The sequence below is a fragment of the Helicoverpa zea genome, chromosome 3, assembly GCF_022581195.2.
Source record: "Helicoverpa zea isolate HzStark_Cry1AcR chromosome 3, ilHelZeax1.1, whole genome shotgun sequence".
Lineage (NCBI taxonomy): Eukaryota > Metazoa > Arthropoda > Insecta > Lepidoptera > Noctuidae > Helicoverpa > Helicoverpa zea.
Window position 1 is genome coordinate 12,741,487 of NC_061454.1, and position 13,827 is coordinate 12,755,313.

Sequence of the window (13,827 nt, forward strand, 5' to 3'; positions counted from 1 at the left end):
AACATGTGAAAGTAATTTATTAACTTACGTCTCGCAAGGAAAAACGTACAATATAGAAATTCGAAGGAAAAAATAAGAGTGTTCTTTTATTTGAGAGAGCAAATTTTTTTGGTCGAATGTACCTACAGGGTGTGCAAACAAAACGTGGGCCTTTTATCGTTAAAATAAGTTAAAGGCAGTGGAAGTAAAGGGATTTTTTTGGGAATAAGTGTTCTTAGTTATTTGTGTTACACTTTATGGAGATTGGTAGAATATGTCAATAAACATAATGTTTGGGAGTAAGTAGCTGAGATATTACATTTATTTCGGATAAAGTGTGTCGAGTGTTTTTGCATTATTAATTGCAAATACATAACGTTTATTTATAGTTCTGTTTCGACTCTGCATTGTAAACCATACAATTAACAGATACATTTAATAACGTAAGCTAACTGACAAAAAATAAGTCCAGTAAAATTTTGTTTGTATGTGATTTGAACAAACAGAGGTTTAATCATTTAATCATATTTACAAACCCGTTACAAAAATCCTTTGTCTCAGAAAATGTCACAATTAATCCCCTGATCCGAATAAATGAAATCTAATTTGTCCAAAAGCCCATACGAATAAAATTGTTCCTTTATTGCTCGTATAATCATGTCACCCTAACCCTGTATTAAAATCATTAAAAAAATATATCCATTAACAGTGTACATGGTTATAAATAAATTATGGGGTATCCACGCGTTCGGGAGTGTCCGGGGTGGCCATATTTCACGGCTGGGCCTGTCCCGCGAACGTGTCGACACCTTTTTGCACTTTTTTTGGGATACTTTTTGCGCAGCGTGTGGACACATGAACGTGTCTGTGGCTTTTATACCGTTTTTAATAGATAAATAGCTTTGTAGTTTGACGGACACGGGAATTTTAATAATAGCGACGTAGATACTCCGTTGTTACGTCAGATATGGCTGCACAGCTTTTTCGCCTTTTTTATCAATTATTCGGTGCGGGTTTGTGAGTGGTGAAAACTGGTGTATCTGATATTTTTCGCTGCCAGGAAAAGTCAATTGAGGAAAAAGTTTGTTGTTGCGTCCGTCCGTTGAATTCATTCCTGTTGCTACTCGAATATGAGTGAGTTTTTTTATGAATACTAATTGCTTTTTTGTGTGTTTTTTTGTGCAGGTGTCTTCATTATTGTGTAATTAGTTATTTATTATTTGAGACTTGCAAGTAGCCAGCAGTTTAAACAAACTTAGTTTTTGATGAACTGCAATAAATTCCAAGCACAGTTTAACCTACATTACCAATTGTACTAGTATTCTCAGTACAATTGTAAGTACAAATTATCCTATTCATACTGTCATTTAATACCTTCAAAATCTTTTGTAACTCGCCAAAATGCTACATTACAAACTGAACAAAACATTATAAAAAAGCAGTTCATATTTCACGTTTATTCCAAACGAGAACGAACGACATTGCCATTCACTCATTCATTCTGTATTTAAACAAAGAGTTTCTAAATAAACACGGCTAAACATTCCATTCATTCGCTCATTTGTTCGTTCGTTCATTAGAGACAAGGTTGAGAAAAATATCCACCGTGTAATTAGTGCACTCGTTGTTAGATAGAATGACGGCTTTCGGAAGTGACTTTTACTAAAAGGTTCCGTAGATTCTTGAAGAAATCGGACGATATTGTTGTTTCACTTTAAAACTCCTTTCAAGACTTTAGCCAGTATTTAAGCTTTGTTTTTCTTCTCAAAGATTGTCTGCTCAAAATATTTGAACTTTTACTACAATACAAAATGTATCGTAAACAATTTTTGATTCTGTCAATACCAGATAAATAAAACAACAAGCGAATATCAGTTGTCATTTAAATATCAATTAGTTTGAAGTCGTTTGCACAAAAATGTTATACAACTTAGAAATTTGCCCTCAAAATGACCAATTGGCATTAACAGCCAAAGTAACAAAAAAAGTGAAACCTGCATTGGTATCGATATATCATCAAAGTTATTGCGAAATCGATCGCAAAAATCTGACGAATCGAATGCAGTTAGAAAATATCGGTGCGCAGCACAATTTGTGTGATGACTTTGAAATTGCTCCAATATAGCAGACGAACGAATATTATGCAATTTTATAGTGAACTTGAAGAAATGTTGAAATGTTGGTGAGAGAAATATTTAGAGAGTAGGACTAACTAACCTATGTATAATTATGAGGCAATTTTTTTTTTACGTTCCCAGTCGACAGCGATGAGGCTTTTAAGTTATAATGTAAACCTCTTTTATACCAACATTTTTTATAAGGTAAATAGTTTTATTTTTTACCTAGAATTGTCAATTTAAAGGCACCGAGTTGTCTCCATTTTGATAAACATTTCTTGAAGATTCAGAAGACCATTGACCTAAAAGGTTAAGTGGCCAAAAAAGAGACGTATAAATTGTTTACAGTAAACAATATTCATAATGTTGACAGTAACAAATGAGTTTTTTCCCACGGATCCCCAAAAACTGGCAAGTGTGAATTCAAAAGCGCTTTGTTCAGTTACCATTATGCCTGATTTATATTTTGGAGCCGTCAGTCCACACAAACACGTATTCCTTCCGACGCGACGGTGAAAAATGATCTCAGTGTTGCCATGTGCTATTGTGGCATCCTCCACTCCCGCATTTTAGAGTTGCCAGAGGTGAAATTTAATTGTACCTTGCTTTTGTTGTTTGTGATGTTCGGTTTTTTAGTGGCGTTGAAATTGTAGTGTTGTTTCTGTACGACCTCTATTATAACAGGACTGATATATTTGTATTCTAAGATCTAACTTAAAGCTTTAAAGTTTTAATTACGGATTTTAAAGATTAATTAATATCAAAACTTATAAGTAGCATAAGATTCGTACTTTAAACTAGCAAGTTTATGCAACTTAAAATAAAGTTTTAATTAACTAAGATCAACAACAGATTTCATGCTAATTCTATTGAAGCTAGTTCTGAATCTAAATCTTTAAAGGTAAACTTTAATGCTGAAAGTTTAACCCTAACACCGCCACGTTGGTCGCGATTGCCGCGAAACTAAAATTATTTGTGGGGTTGAAACTCTTGCCGGTTATGTTGGCATCGGGAGACAAAGCGTTAAGCGCTGAGGTAAAATCTATTAAGCGATAATAGCGCTTTGAGCGGGCGCTGAAGGTGCGGTGGCGAGAACTTGCGTCTAATTGGCAGCGAACAATGGAGAGCGCACAAAGCGCGGTAATGGCCAGCCGACATCTTTACGCGGGTACCGATTGACAGATTTCTGATCTTCCGAGTTTCTTGTGTAAAAGTACTGCTCTCTGATTCCTAGCAAGTTTTAATAACTGACTCCTATAACAAAGTAGGCTATGCCAGCGTCCCGTGGGAATTACTTCACGCACTCAAATCGGATCAGTACATTCTGAGATTAGTCCTTTCATATAAAACAAGTTCTTTAGTTTTAAAATATATACCTAAAACCTGTTTAATTACTCTTGAGCCCTCTAGGTAACATCTCAAGTCATTTAACCGCCACCTCAAAAAGCTAGTTAATCTTAAATTATTATACTACAACTCTAAGAAACCTAAACGCCTAAAGAAACGTCTAGAAACTAAAGCAAGCGTGGTTAAAGCCTGTTCGTCTCTGTACTAAATGTCTATGCCCTGCGGTGGGACAGCAAAGGAGAGCCTTAGGGACTGTCCGGCTATTCTTTGCCTACATGTTCATTTCAACTGTTTGTTTTACTACAATAGAGGGTTAATCATTGGTACTGTTTCTGCCTAAATGTTGGCCTAGTTGGCGCAATGGTCACCAAGCTAGAATGCCGTTGGAAGGTCTAGGGTTTGATTTCCGATACCTTCAACATTTGTGTGGTCAGCTGTATGTAGTGTGTGTAGGCCTGGGTGTTTTAATATGTGTTGTGTTATGCCTATAACACAAGCTTATCAGTTAGTAGCTCACTTTGTGCTTTGGCTACCGACCGCGTGTGAAAGGTGTCATAGTCCCTATAACTTAACTGCGTTCTTGTAATCGCCTTATTCTCAAATATTTTCAGTAGACATTTAATTTATCCTTTAACAATTGCAATTTTAAACGCTTTTAAGTTCTACTGAAAATATCACCGATGTAACGTTTTCTAGAATCGTCACAAAATCGACCAGGCAATCAGGCGTGCCGCGGCAGTATGTCACCCACTGCGTATGCAATCCGGTGCAATCCGGTGCGCTCCGGATTAGCACAGGTTCGATACCCGGCTATAAATATCCCCCACTAATGCTACTGACACGATCTAACATACGTTTGTGTTGCAAGATTGCAAGCGTACCCCAATTTTGGGGGTTTTCTAGTTCAGATTACTGGCGTGCAAATGGGAGCACCTATTGCGAGGTGCGATAAAACGGGTGGGGGTGATTTGCGATCGTGAAAGGGTGCAATGGGGACTGATTTTTGGTGATTTATTTGTTAATTTTGTAATGATAGCTACCTGCAAAAAAAGTAGGCTAAGTTTGTAGCCTTTCTCGCAAAATGGGACATCTAACACTGAAATAATTTATTAAATTGGTTCAGCACTTCTTGAGATTAGCGCGTTCCATTTTTTTCATTTTTTTCCATAAAAATTCGGCTTTATACAGTTAGTCCTTGTATGATATTGAATGAAGAAAAGGAACTCTTGATAGAAGTTCTAGCATGATAGAGTTATGAATTTAATCGGTAAATATGAGGAGTACCTGTGTGGTGAGGCAGACTCAGTGGGGTAGTTATTAAGCGGTCAGCCCCATCCGCACTTGACCTCGATCTAAGTATAGTCTGCACGAGATCTATGTAAGAGATTAACCCCTAGTATGCTGTACAGATTTTGATATAAGCGAGACACAATTGATTTTCTATTGTTTTATGATACAAGATGTCGATGAGATGTTGTTTTATGTATACAAGAGGTAATACTACATATGTGCTAAGGCCCAACTTAAATGTCGTTTTCTTAAAACAATTGTTTTTTAATTTGTTTTTTTCACGTTCAACTTACAAATGATAGTTGTTTTAAGAAAAACGGACGTTTATGTTTTTGGGCAACGTTTATGTTTGGTTTAACTTGGGCTTAAGTCTGTGATTCAACGAATTTGCAAATAAGTGTAATTTACTAGCGATTTCCCGCGGTTGCACCCGCTTCCCTTAGAAAGCATAACTTGAAATGTTTTTCTCAAAATTTCGTAATAAACTGCACTAAGTTACCACTTTACAAATAAATACAGGAAATAACATATCCTTAACATAAACACACACTCATCTTCTACACTTCTATTTCTGAACACCTCAACTTGTTTGTTTGTTTGTGTCGTAATCTTGTGTGACGAGAACAGTGCTTCTTGATTTACAGTTGTCTTAGTTTATTACCGGCACTTATGCTCCTTAGACTTTAAATAGCCAAACGACTGGCTTTCAGCACTGTTTGAATAATATTCTAAGACGTATTGCAACTTGCATGTGTTTACGACTTCACAAACAGTTGGTTTTGTCTGTATTTAAGTTTGCTATAACAATGCAAATGTGGTTTATTTTTGCTCAATTTAAGTATCCAGCTTATCTTCTATTTCTCTTCTATATATATATTTTTTTCATATTTAGTGGTTTATGTCAAGTTCAAACAAAATCCGTCGATTGGTTCTTCATTTATTACGTAGAATAGCACGTAGGTACCGGCCGAAAGTATTCCATACAAAATCTAAATAAAAATTAATTGTTTCAAAAAAGTTTGGTTAACAACATACTAACCAAATCTCGAAACATCACAAAACAAGCTATTGTTTCTTTTTCCACGAATCTTTCACTCATCTCCCGCAACCGAATTCTACATTTTACATTCCTTTTTGAAAATGCATTCGCCCACGAATATTCCTCTTACCTGTTCCAGTTTATCCTAGCACGTCGTCCCGACTGATTCCTCCATTATGCTATTTCGCACACAACCCGTCAAGTGCGAATATTCGGGAATGTTCGAGAGCGTTCGATCTGCGTTCGACATCGCATTCGGCTGATGTGAACTCTGCATAACATCGAACGACAACGTTATTGGTTCCGATTCTATGGGTGATAGTGGATCGAAAATCAGTATGGTAAGTTGGTGAATTTTATTTTTAGGTAGCATGTAGAATATCACCGTAAACTAACTGTGGATTCGATAACCTATCTACTCCTAGATTTTCTTACTAGAGATAGTAATCTGACATTATTTGTAAGGCTAATGTCCAAATTCTGTCCTTTGTATAGGTCATTTAAATACGCACATATACCGTGGTGGTAGTAAGTACATATGGCCTTACTACAAAAACTTTAAACCCTGTTTTACACTTGTCTAATAAAATTTTGGCTGCAAAATGAACCATATGTCAACGTCATAATTTGACATTTTTTTAGACAAGGCATAAACTGACGTTTAAAAGTTTTTGTGGTAAGGCGGATAATGTTTAACAGAATCGTTAAAATGGAGACGTCGAAAAACAGATTTACGAAGCTCATCTTAGACTATTTAATATTGTATTCTCATAGTAAAACAACGAAGAATTCAAAACAGTACTGTGTCTGCGCCCACTACATCAAGCTCTATTGTTCATTCTTTTTCTGCCTACTCGAGTAATGGCTACCTTTGATAGCTGTCATCAGTATTGCATGTAACTATAAATATAGTTATAGTATAGGTACCTTATATAGCATAGGTACCCACACAGTGCAGACTAAACAGTCGACCGATAGTTGGCCCGATGATTTTTTAAAACAAAATCTTGACACCAATCAAAGTTCTCTCTCGGTCTGATACCGGCTAAACACCGGATCTTTGTACCTAATATTCGTACTACCATTCATCTTCATACTGATTTATGAGCCCAACGAACTATCGGCCAACTAAAAGTTTGCAGTGTACGCGTAGGCTAAAGGATCTTGTGGGCAGCGTCCATTGTAATGATAAGATCAGGATATCACGGTGCGATCTCTTTTGAAGCCTTACAGGAATTGCTATTGCAAAACGAAAGGTTTTTCGCTTGTTCATAAAGTATGGCTAAGGGGAAATAGGTTTATTGTGGTGTGCAAGTAAATGCTGTATTGAGTTATTTCGTTACTGTTTCTTCTGCATAGGTAACTTGATAGCAATATGTAATCATCACATCAGCCTTTTTATCGTCCCTCTGCTAGACACAGGCCTCCTCTTTTTCTTGATGGGATATCATTAAATGTACCCGTTGTGGGTGCAGCGTGATGCAGTGTAAGACTCTTACTGACTAAAATCCACTATGTTCCTTCTTAAGCCCTTTATGTACCAGGGCCGCGGTAACTAGCACAGGCTTCTTCTCACAATGAGAAGGATTGAGGCGTTACCACTACGTCTGACAGCATTGTTAGATATTTTTAAATCTTTGTAAATACTTAAGTATATTTTCATTTTCTACATTGTAGAAGTATGAAATATTATTTACTACAAAACAAGCCTTCCTAGTCAACGCCTTACCTCTTTGTTGAAGAGATTTTCTCGTTTAAGACCCATTCGGAATACTTAACTTTGTTGTAGTTACATAGTTTATTCTAAAGACGTGCCCACACTTCATCGTCTCACCACATTGTACATGATTTCTCCAGGAACTTTACTACTTTCGTGAGTAACTGTTTTACGACCTGAACATTAAGTTCATTGAGAAATATCGCAATAAACACACAATAATGAAAGACACAATGTGATTTTCCTCGGCTTTAGTGGTTCCTACTCATAATTATATCTACATTGCGGTTTTATTTAAACCGTTAAATGGTTTGGTGGAATTAAATTTTCATTGTACATTAATGTTTATCGCTACTCAAAGAGTTCGCCATTTTGCGAAGGAGAATGGGCGAAAAATAACCAACGCTTTAATTTATGAATATCGTAAAAAGTGTTGCGATGTTTTTTGTTCGCGTAATAAAAATCTAGGTTCAATCGATTCGGTGAACGATGCCCGGATATTGGTACATCGTATCGGCGCGTAAATTAAAAATTCCGGAAACGGAAGCAGCAGTATTATCTCATCCTATTTGCTCAGTTTTAGCGCACAGTGTAATAATACGAATTGCACTGCAAAATAAACATCGTGTTTTGGAGCAATATGTACGTACCGGCTTTGTTGTGCTATCAGAATTTGATTTCAAAATTGGATTTACTTGGTATTTGTCGAAAATTCAAACGAAACCTACCAAAAGGACACCCAATATTAAAAAAAAACACTCATTATAAATCAAAAAAGCCTCATTCACCAACAAATATGTTTAAGCTGGAAATGTCAAACCACAATTTACCTCCGAAAGACGTTGTAATTCATAAAAATAACGAACTAGAGGGAACTCATTATAAAAGCCACAAAGCATTATCGTAATTTGAATAAAAACCGTGCCGCGGGATGGCGGGCTCCACTTTAATATTGCGAGTGAGATGGCGCAAGGAAAATATTATTATATTAAAATTGTCAGGCAGGTGAAAACTCACCCGGGACCGGGCGATCTGATACCAGCCACACTCGCATGTACCGCGACTTTAAGTCGCAAGAATTTTTACTCGTTAAATATTCAGCGCTCAGCTGTACCATTCTCAAACATAAAGCTATTACGTTAATGGTTAAAAATTTGCATGTTTCATAAAGTAATAACGGGATTAGTTCGATATTAAATCATCAGAGGAAACACGTGTAATAATAACTTTCTGGGATACGTATAACGTTGGTAGATAATCCTCGTGGTGTGTTTATTTTGCGAGCATTTCATAGTAATATTGGCTTCGTGGAAATCGGGATCCTAATTCGAGCACGAAATATATTCCGCGTTCCTAATCGCAAGTGCACGCCAAATATAAATCAAAATAACCGAACTTTTCGTTCGTACGGGTGTATTCAGTCGCGCGCCTCACTTCACTTTATTTCACCGAGTTTTTCCTTTGCATAATATTTTCCTTTCTCCGTTTTCTTTTTATTGATCTATTCAATCGCTAGAATGTTCTTAATGTGTTTTTTCGGTTCTCCCGCGCTTGAGCTTGTTTTATTATAAGAAAATATACAGATTATTTTCATCGATGACAAGAACCTTTTAGTCAAATATTTCCGTATGTACGCGCCGAGAGTTTGTTTGTGGAAATCTCGAAAAGCTTTCGACCGTTTTCGATGATTCTTTCACTGTGAGCTTAATATGTGTGTTGACTTGCTGTATCACCGTGATTGCATGTTAAATAGAACACGGCTTTAAGTAGTTTATAGTGAACGAAAAAGCAATAAATTCATGTCACGTTCGACCTAAAATAATTGGAAATGAAAACAGTAATGTTTTACTAACGCTAGAAAAACGTAACAGAAAAGCAGTTTGTTTGGTCAAGCTCAGACATAAATATTACTTGTTCATTTCCATAATCCTGTATCGTTGGATATTTTAATATATTCGCTAAACATTGTCGTAATAAAGGAGAGATAAAGCTAGGGAGAATAAAATAATAAATGTGTGGATGATGAGTTAACAGCAAAAGTAGCGTGTGGTTGACTAAACGTTGTTCACAATAAATTATACTAATGAGTTGGTAACACAATAAAACCTAATGAAGATATAATATATTCGTAGTTGAGGAATATATTACGATTGTTAAACGTGCATAGCAATGGCATTTATGAGTATAGTGGGCGGACAAGATGTCGCCGACATACGAAGACTTAATACTTTAATTTGTTAGAAAAATCTTCATAATTGATCACGATTTCTTTTATAAGAATTGAACTTTGTGTTCTAAAGGTTAAATGGCTGTTTAGAAATTGTGTTGTTAATGAATTGCTTTTAAAAATTAGCATTAGCAAGTTGAAAAATCTTCAACAAGTTTGTTTACTATCTTTTTTTTTGCTAGCTATTTCAAAAGCTTTTTCCATTACAAGAGTGCGAAGATAGAACAGTTATGTTTTACTTAGAACTACAGCTATTCTCTTCATCAGAAAAATCTATTTCGTTAAACTAAACCCCAATAACATAGATTTAGGCGTCCATAAATAGAAAAAGTCTAAAATATTGCAAGAAAATAAAACTCGAAACGAAAAATTTCTAATACTCTTTGTATTAAAAAGCTATTTCGGTAGAACTATTTACTGAACTATTACTTCGGTATATTATTTACACAACTCTCGGGAGCAGATAAGCTGTCGATAAGTTCATTCGTTCGTTCACGTCATTCATTCACATGTCACTGAGGAATGAACGATTGTATGAAATTCTGAGGCAATTTGTAGTATTTGTTGTTGGAATTTTCTGAAAATCTTCACTTATCATGTAACTGTGTAATATTTTTGAGTTGTATAAAACTAAATTATCAATTTTTACTTATATTAAGACGAATATACAGCATTTTTTTGTATATTGTATGCATAAGATTTTTTCTATCTTATAAAAGTCATGTAGTAAGTAATATCTCAAAATGAAAGGCCTTGTCGAAATGTTATTATATGCTAGAATCTTCTTGAATTTAATAACAGCAAGCGCAATAACGGGAACGTTATATTAAAAAAAAAGTACAATATATCCTGTATTTTAATAAATGCGCTTACAACTACACTGCAATCACAGTTCATATTTAAAAGCAAAATTCATACAGCACAAACATTTTCCAGTTACATTAAAACACATTTCACCTCACTATTCCCGCATAAAATCCCGGACTCATAAAAACAAGTTTAAATAATTACGTTCCGTTTTTCCCGATGTCACCCCGGGACAAGAACATCCTTCTCGTACATTATAGTGCAACTCTTTTAGCTAAACACGTCCCACAGATAACATGGTATGACTGCTATTTATACAGGGCGAATTATTACTAACATTACAGGGTGTTCTAAAGCAGAAACTACAAAGATCACGTAGCCCTGAGTTATGCGAGTAATTCACACCTGTGTTTAGTCACCTTTGTATTATGTGATACGTCATGTTTGTAAGGGCACAGCTGTTTGATAGTGCACAGTATATGGCGGGATTCACGTACAACTTGGTACGGTATAAATTACGCCTAGGCTTTTCGAAACTTTGTAGCGTCCCTGTCAAATATATCTGGCTTTGTATGAATTTAAATGGATACAACTCAACAATAAAGTTTTTATTTATAGCTCTAGTGATGTCCCGTATTAAGACGGAACTATCGATAGATTCGCCACTATAACAAACCACGACTCATGAACCGTATCTCCCTCGCGGCACAAACAGCGATCCTTAGCTTAGTAAAATTTAATTAAGAACATAATATAACGGCTAGCGAAAGTCAGGCATCTCAAAACACGGCTACTGATGATAAAGTCTGTGCTTCGCAACTAATCTCAAAAGCTGGGTTCTCGAAGCTATTGTGCAAGACGTGGAATAAGCCCCTGCTCTGCCGGCCCCCGGCTAAGTGGGGTATAATGGTTGGTTACCAAACTAATCCATAAATCCCGTCTTGACTTGGGTTACCGACGTTTGAGGATAGTAGCCACTTAGTTGGTGTGGCTAAGACGCTTTTTATTTGGCGGTCTTAGTTGTTTGTTTTGTTTGATTGCTATTGTGGTTCAAAGATCGGGTACAGCGAATGGATAGAAATAGTATACTGTTGTTTGACAAGGAAACCCTAACCCTATGGAGTCAATTTATATTCGAAATAAAATTATTTCGTGTCATAAATCTTTGCGAGTCAATACTAATTCCCTTTTCGAAACATATTTATAATTTATAAATATTCAACGAAACCTCGTGTGGCAGGACCACATAGCGAAATTATATTCAGAATTTAAAACGACAGTAAATAAAACGATAAAATATTCAAAGATTCAAACAAAACCTGTCAGCCGATCGAATCGAGACACCGGTATCGATTACTCATGTTGCACGTCACTATAAATCAACGCGACCTTCACCGATAGTGATGCCCACGTACTAACTAGTCGATAAACTTAGTCGATAAATTCACAATTCTTGCACGGTTCGTTTGCGAAACCTGTGACTTAAAGCAACGTCTCCCTCGCATTTTACGTTTAGAAAGTTATTGGGATTCTCGTCAGACATAGTAAAATTGAGAAAGATAATACGAGGCGTCGTAAAATACCTTAAGGTCTATCTTCTTCGAAGGAAATTTCAGATTTATATTATTTAGCGATGTAAGGATTCCTTTTTACAGACGAAAATAGAATTAACGTCAGAGCGTAACTGACATATCGATGTTTTTGTTTATCGTATCACCTCCCTATTTCCAATACATTGTTAGGAATTTTGCAATTTTTCAAACTGCCGAGATGTCATCGCGACACTGGATATAAAACTATCGAGTCTGAGTGTTTGTAGATAAAAGTTTCCGATTCTTTTTGTGACGAAAAAGCGCACGATTACGACTGTTTTCATCATTCGAACTTTATTGGACATGTTTTCGTAATTGGGACCAATATTTCGTTTCAGTTGCCTAAAAAGACGACAGCAGAAAAAACGTATGATGTATGTAGCCCTCTGGATATGCTAAAAAGTTGTCTAGATATTTAGCATCGTTAGTGTGCTTTGAATTTTTTCCTTTCAGTTTTTTTCTGCCTTTTTCGAACTTGTACCTTCAGTTATTTACGTAACATCGTTATATAGACGTTAGACGAAATATTATTTTCAATTCATAATGCTTTACTGTAACGCTTTTAAACCACTCAAATAACTGTTAAGCTATTAATATCAAATAACATTGACGAGCAAGTGTTAATAAATGTCTAAACTTAGATCTAATATAATAGGTCGATTCGCTAGACTTTACAGATAACCCACAGTTGAATAAACTAACCGAATTCGCTTAGCCTAAAATCGATTGGCAGAAGCAAAAACATTTCAAACACAAACCCAACCTCTTTCCATATTTGCAATAACATAAATTTTTATTTGGGTCATTTTATACCGTTCCGAAATAATCAACCCGCAGAATTTGGCCGATTTCTAAACTCATTTGGGTCCAAACGGCGTGCGACAGTCGTTGGGACAACGAGTGTTGGACTGAAACGAGAACGCACCGAACTTATCGTCGATATATTGAAAAGAATCATCATCATCGTTTTCCATAAATAGTTGTTCGTCGAGTGTAATGGCACTCGATTAAGTGGTTTCGATACAACACCAGTATCGTGTTTCTTTTTTTAATCCGATACTTTTTTCTTGTAATTTATTCAAAGTTTAGAACATAATCAAAATGAAGATTGTTCATTGTATACTATAATTGAGCAATGTTTGATAGCTCCACTTTCAAGAGATTAACGATAACGGACCAATATCAGTACTAACTAGTAAATCAAGTCTTATTGAACAACATTTAGTTGTAGGAACCAGACAAATCGCTACTAGTCCGTAGGCGACAGGCTAGCGAGCGATAACTGGTATAATATTCCTAACAGTAATAGTGTATTTACTGTATTGCAAATGGACGATAAAAGCGACAACGATGCCTGTTTCAATCTTACAGATATTGAATGTAGAACAACTGAACTGATATTACAGCACGTGGGACAAATTGCATAAGAGTTGCTCGATGAAGCGTAACGCGACAGTCAAGTCCAGCTTCCAACTAATTTGGCACTAACACAAAAGACAATCTTAACTAGCAAAATTCGTAGTCTTTGACTGAATCTCAAATCAAATGAAATCAAATAGTCTGTAAGATAAAATCAAATATTTAAACAGTTGGCATGGTTCCATTCGCTTTGGAGTATTCGTGGTACGGCCACATTTGCATCGACGTAGATGGCCCGTGATTTTGTTCGGTGCCACCCGGAGGCCTGATTAGGAAAATAATCGGATTTATCG

General features: G+C 35.9%; 1 protein-coding gene across 2 annotated transcripts in view; it reads right to left on the minus strand.

The window, feature by feature from the left end:
- Positions 1 to 13,827, minus strand: part of LOC124645790 (leucine-rich repeat-containing protein let-4-like) — a 243,403-nt gene that overhangs the window by 110,082 nt on the left and 119,494 nt on the right. The gene's annotated exons all lie outside the window — the stretch shown is intronic.